Consider the following 6,979-nt stretch of genomic DNA (forward strand, 5'->3'; position numbering starts at 1 on the left):
ACCTACACTTGTCACCGTTTACTTTTTGACTACTCTCAGACTGTTTTCCGCCACCACCGCTGCTTTTGACTCCTGTGTTACATTCAGTAACAGTCCCAGCTCGTTGTTGGTCCATGCAAAAAAAACTGGTGTGGTTCCTCGTCTGCATTACTTTATTATCTCACCAAATCTTCTACGGAGTAGACCATCTGCTTCATGTTTACACCGGCACGTGCATGCCCAGTGTACATGAATGGCCACTAAATGTGCGTTTTCAGTCGTAGTGTATAAGGGGCCTGACGCATCTTCAGCCTTGCTAGCTGCTCTGTAGCTCTGCATTGCCACATGCTCACAATGATAATGCTTGCAGGTTGATGTTTAGCAGGTAAAATGTTTTCAATGTTAGTTTCGCCTTTGAGCAATTATTACATTTGCTAATTAGCACTAAACATAGAAGGATTGTCATTAGTTTAGCAGGTATTTGCTCATAAACCAAAGTTTTGGATAAACAGAAGTGTTGACCTGATTCAGGAGTTGGGAGATAAAAAAAAGTTGGAACAATCTTATTCACCTTACATTTATTCATTTAGCTGACCCTCTTATCCAAAGTGACTTACAACTGCTATACATATCAGAGGTCGCACCCCTCTGGAGCAACTAGGGGTTAAGTGTCTTGCTCAAGGACACATTGGTGGATGGGTCACAGTGGGGGATTGAACCCGGGTCTCCCACGTGTCTTATCCACTGCACCATCACCACCCCGCCAATAAGCAATATTATTAGGAAACATTTCCATTTCCATTGTTACGCAGATGATACCCAATTATAAATCAAGCCAGATGAAACCAATCAGTTAGCTAAACATGCAGTGTGCCTTAAGAACGTAATTGGATGACCTGTAATTTTCTGATGTTAAACTCAGACAAATGTCAGCCCCAAACACCTCCGAGATGCATTATCTAAAGATACAATTTCCATGGGTGGCATCGCCCTGGCCTCCAACACCACTGTGAGGAATGACTGAGTTAACTTTGATCAGGACATGTCCTTTGACTCTCACATAAAACAAACTTCAAGGACTGCCTTTTTTCACCTATGTAATATTGCCAAAATGAGGAACATCCTGTCTGAAAATGATGTAGAAAAACAAGTCTATGCATTTGTTTCTTCTAGACTGGATTATTGCAACTCTCTTTGGTTATACAAGGGCCAGATGGCTCGTAGCAATGGCCCCTGTACACCACAGTCCTGCAGTACACCCCACAGGATTCTCTGGGGGACAGGATCATAAGTAGATGTAGACAGTGTGAATGGCGGGAGGGTAGGTGTACGGGTACCATGTTGCCACAGGAGATAGCCACAGAGCTAACACATACTCTCCTCCACACACCACTGCTAAAAGCAACATCATGGATTTGAGAGGCATCGAAAACAGGTAGGAGACATCAGAGCCAGATGTTAGTTTGACATTTGGGTGAAATAAATGGCCCAGTTATTCTCATTTCTGACATGCATGTGAAATGAAACCTTTTCTTTCACGTGAAAAAACAGATGATGAAATCAGGGCCCGTATTTATCAAGCTTCTCAGATTTACTCATAAGAACACTGCTAAGGATTGACTTAAGAGTAAAAAAATTCTTGGCTCAAAGCAGTGCTTAAAAGTTCGTTATCAAGCATCTCATTCCTAATTTGAGTGAAGTGTAGGACTAAATCTTAAGTGTCAGTCTTAGTGCTGATTTACGACACTATGCTGTGCCGCAAACAGTACTTTGGATGACGATGTAGCCAAGGACCAATCACTGAATAGATTTCCTTCTTTAATATTCTAAAATCACATTGAATGGTGAAATTCCTAAGAGGAGTTTATATTCAACACACATTTGACAATTAAGTATTTTTAAGAGAATACATTATGATATACACAATAATAAATGAAATATATATGAGTGCTATCAACTGCACCTACTACTCCTGGGAAGCCGACTATTTGCATGAATTTTGTTTGCTTCTATTAGATTACGGGGGGTGTTGTTGGGAAGTCGATGAACCGCATGACAATGAGTCAAGCTGTAAGTGCCATAAATGTTTCCGTGACAAATCGGCTGAATGATGGTTGTGATGGCCCCAAATCATCAGTATTGCTACATTTGTCCTGTGGCAAAGAAACTGAGTCATCACAACCGTCAGTTTAGCTGAAAACGCATTGCTGTCAGTGGTGACATGACGTCGCTCACCAACTCACTGACAAAGATTATCATGATTATGATGCCTGTGCTGTCCGACCCCGTCTAATCAACTACGCGTTGTCAAATAATTCAAAAACATTCTTCCTCTCCTGAAATATTTGTGCATGTCTCTGTCTCCACAGTGCCATCACAAGGCCCTACTGGCAACTCCTAACCACTTGAGAGACCTCTGGAGCTGCCTTAAATAACTGTGAGATCAATCATCAATCAATAGATCATAAAAGATGCAATAAAATATCAAACATCATTTCATGTAAGTAACTAGATGGGTGCCATAGATAAACAAGACACTAGAGGGAAACAAAATTCATTAAAAAGCAGTGGTTAGTTGGGGCTGTTTGTCATGTTTCCACCAAAGAGACATTTCCCATCTAAAATTCTCAGATGCTTTCATTTAAATAACAGCTTTAGAACCAAAAAGGTCAAATGATCAATCATTTCACAAAAAGATTATAGGTAAGTGCAAAAAACAGATTTGTCAGAACTTTTTTCTTCTGTACCCTCCCATTAATAATTTCACAACCCCTGAGATTTATCTTATGACCCTTATGAGAGGCACCACCCCTAGGTCTGAAACCACCAGACTAAACTACCTGATTGTATATCAAGTAGCTAAAAGTAGCTCCACCTACAAAGCAGGTACAAAGTATGACATTAAAATTCTGCTTAAAAAGTGATGCATCAGTGTTAAAAATCTAATATTTAATAATAATAATAAAAATATCAGCCACAGGGCCATTTTATAATCAGAGTGCATACTTTTGATACTAAGTATGTAGTAGTAAATATAGTCTCCCTCCACATTCTTAAAACTACCACCTGAAGCTTTCTTGAGGAAGTACTTTTGTGTCTTTCACTCCACTGTTCATCCCCAAAGGAAGCAGCAATCAGTCAGACACAGACGCTCGTCAAAAGCAGCTGATCCTTTATTCTTTGTGTGATACAGTACGCAAAAACAACAACAGCAGCTCTGTGGGCAATGAAACAAGAGGTAAACATCACCCAGGGGTAAACCGTCAGTGACTGTACACAGTGTACACAGTATATTGGATAGATGAGAGTTTGGCTGTAAAAGTTTTCACTGGCAGCCAAGTTGGTAAAGTGCCACACTCGAGCTCCTCAGTTGTTTCTGGGTTGTATTTGTACTAATCTTATTCAAAATATAATATTTTCACGCCAGTAGCAACTCCAGTGATGTATTTTTATTTAGTTCCTTGTTGAATGAGTATAACCAGGTGCTCAGAACCTGCGAATGCTACTTTTTGTAGCACTTTTCCAATTTCCCACTTGACAATTCAAATTTCCATCAAGAGCAAAATTCATTTTAAAGGAACATTTTTAGAAATATGCCTGTGTCCTTAAGTGATCGTACTTGAATCTGTTTCAGTTGGGGCTGACAACTGCAAGTTTGAAAATGTGAAAATTTGGAGGTGTGGAGTTAGAAAGAGGCGAGCTCACCAGACCTCTGAAGCCAGCGTCTCATCTCTGCTTGACACCAGCAGGTCCAGGCTACTGTAGCTTCTACTAGCACAACACACCGGACACACAATGAACGGGTTTTGACAAGGAAGGGAAATGCTTGTAATAATGCAGAAGATTTATCTGGTTCTACTGCAATGTTTTTGATATTGTTTTAAACTGTTCATCATGAGTTTGCTATTTTGTAGGCAAAATGGAGCAGTGACATGGTACAAGCTGGTCACTATGAAGAAGCAACACCTTTTTTTGGTACTGTGTTGAAAAAGGAGTGAGTATACAGTAAAGTTGGTACATTATTCAGTCTAGGGCAGTAGGCTGTGTTGTGTCTGTATATTGTGTAATTACATGTTTTTGAGTGGCAGAACAAAGAGCATAGTTACGTATCAGCATGTCACCAGTAGTACAACCTGATCAAACTGTGAAGCAGGACTGGACCAAGGCTCAGGGGGCTCAGTTAAATTTTTTCCCCTGGTCCAGTCTGTCTTTTCCTGCTGCCACAGTTATAACAAAGCTGCCTTATGGCTTTCATGTGCTTTGGATGCACCCTCTTTAGCAGAACATAGCACTTTAGGAAGAAGTGAGGTAAATTATAGGTCCAGGAGCCTCTCCAGGAACCATCACCTTATCGTGGAGGAGAGGTTTGCATGCCCCTGTGAGTGTTGTCTGGAGACTAGTGCTCCTGGTAGGGTCTCCCAAGGCAAAGTTGTTCCAGGTGAGGGGCCAGACGGAGAATGGTTCATAAAGACCCCTGATGAAAAATCGAGGAAGAGGAAGAGATACCCTGCCCGGAGGAAACCCGGGGCCCCAGTCTGGAGCCAGGCCCAGAGGGTGAGCTCGCCGGCACACCCCGAAGCAGCAACCCTCTCCATCCTTTGGACCCACCATCCATGCGAAGATCCACGGGGGTCGGGTGCACTGCCACATGGGTGGCTGTGAAGGTCAGGGACCTCGACAGACCAGACCCGGGAGGCAGAGGCTGGCTCTGGGGACGTGGAATGTCACCTCTCTGTGGGTGAAGGAGCCGGAACTTGTGTGGGAGATGGAGCGCTACCAGTTAGATCTGGTGGGGCTAACCTCCACGCGCAGTCTCAGTTCTGGAACCATACTCCTTGATAGGGAATGGACCCAATTCTTCTCTGGAGTTGCTCAGGGTGTGAGGCGCCAGGCGGGTGTGGAGATACTCACAAGCCCCCGGCTGAGCGTCTCTAAGTTGGAGTTCACTCCGGTGAACGAGAGGGTTGCCTCCTTACAACTTCGGGTTGTGGGTGGGTGGGGGGGGGGGGACGACTCTGACTGTTGTTTGTGCATATGCACCAAACAGCAGCTCAGAGTATTTGGCCTTCTTGGAGACCCTGTGTGGGGCTCCAGTAGGGGACTCCATAGTTCTGCTGGGAGAGTTTAACATGCATGTGGGCAATGATGGAGATACCTGGAGAGGCGTGATTGGGAGGAACGGTCCCCCTGATCTAAACCAGAGTGGGTGTTTGTTGTTAAGACTTCTGTGCTAGTCATGGGTTGTCTATAACAAACACCATGTTCGAACATAAGGATGTTCATAAGTGTACGTGGTACCAGAGCACCTTAGGCCGAAGATCGATGATCGATTTTGTAATCGTTTCATCTGATTTGAGGCCGCATGTTTCGGACACTCGGGTGAAGAGAGGGGCGGAGCTGTCAACTGATCACCACCTGGTGGTGAGTCAGGGGGTGGGGGAAGACTCTGGACAGACCCGGTAAGCCCAAACGGAGGCGGTTGCAAGGTACTGACAGGCCTGAAGGGCTGCAGCCTCTGCTGTGGCAGATGCAAAGCAGCGGGTGTGGGAGAAGTTCAGACAAGACATGGAGAAGGACTTTTGGTCAGCACCAAAGTGTCTGCCACCTCAGGAGGGGGAAGCAGGGAACTGTCCAAGCTGTGTACAGTAAGGATAGGACTCTAAAATCCGACTGACACACCCTCTCTAGAAGAGACAGAGCTGGAGGCTGATGGGGGATTCTATTCAATTTCCCTGGTGGAAGTCACTGAGGTAGTCAAACCACTCCACAGTGGCAAAGCCCCAGGGATTGATGAGATCCGCCCAGAAATGCTAAAAGCTTTGGGTGTGGAGAGGCTGGATGACAAGTCTCTTTAACATTGCGTGGAAGTCGGGTACAGTTTTCGTCCTGATGGTGGAACAATGGAGTGGGCTTGGCCCATCCAGTCTACATGTGCTTTGTAGATCTGGAGAAGACGTATGACCGGGTCCCCCGGGAGATACTGTGGGAGGTGCTGCGGGAGTATGGGGTGAGGGGGGCCCTTCTCAGGGCTATCCAATCCCTGTACATCCAAAGCGAGAGCTGTGCCCGAGTACTTGTCCGAGTTGTGAAATACTAAGTCGGACACTTTCCAGGTAAGGGTTGGCCTTCGCCAGGGCTGCGCTTTGTCACCAATCCTGTTTGTGATATTCATGGACAGGATTTCAAGGCGTAGTCGTGGTGAGGAGGGGTTGAGGTTCGGGGGACTTGGGATCTCGTCACTGCTTTTTGCAGATGATGTGGTCCTGATGGCATCATTGGTCCATGACCTTCAGCTCTCACTGGATCAGTTTGCAGCAGAGTGTGAAGCGGTTGGGATGAGGATTAGCACCTCTGAATCTGTGGCCACGGTTCTCAGCAGGAAACCGGTGGAGGCCACGGTTCAAGTGAAGGAGTTCAAGTAGCAGAGAAATTGGCCGGTGGCAGTATTGCACTCCCTTTACCCACCTCTGCTGAGCCGTAAGGCAAAGCTCTCGATCTACCTGTCAATTTTCATTCCTACCCTCATCTATGGTCACGACCGAAAGAACGATAAGGCCGAAATGGGTTTCCTCAGGCTGGTATCTCTCTTACAGATAGGGTGAGAAGCTCGGCCATCCGGCTCGAAAGGAGCCAGTTGAGGTGGTTTGGGCATCTGGTAAGAATGCCTCCTGGACGCCTCCCTAGGGAGGTGTTCCAGGCACGTCCAGCTGGGAGGAGACCTCGGGGAAGACCCAGGACTAGGTGGACAGATTATATCTCCACACTGGCCTGGGAACGCCAGTCAGACCTGGTTAATGTGGCTCGGAAAAGAGAAGTTTGGGGTCCCTACTGGAGCTGCTTCCCCTGCGACCCGACCCCAGATAAGCGGATGAAGATGGATGGATGGAGGTCCAGGAGCATCACTTTAAAAATGGGGGATGGGTGCAGTGGAGGACACAGGGATGGATTGATGAAGAGTCTTTGAGGGTTTTTACCTTACAAGTGCAACAGTGAGAAGGAA

Source organism: Micropterus salmoides, unplaced genomic scaffold (assembly GCF_014851395.1).
Source record: "Micropterus salmoides isolate LMB-PRFRI ecotype aquatic unplaced genomic scaffold, ASM1485139v1 Ms_hic_scaffold_14, whole genome shotgun sequence".
NCBI classification, from domain to species: domain Eukaryota; kingdom Metazoa; phylum Chordata; class Actinopteri; order Centrarchiformes; family Centrarchidae; genus Micropterus; species Micropterus salmoides.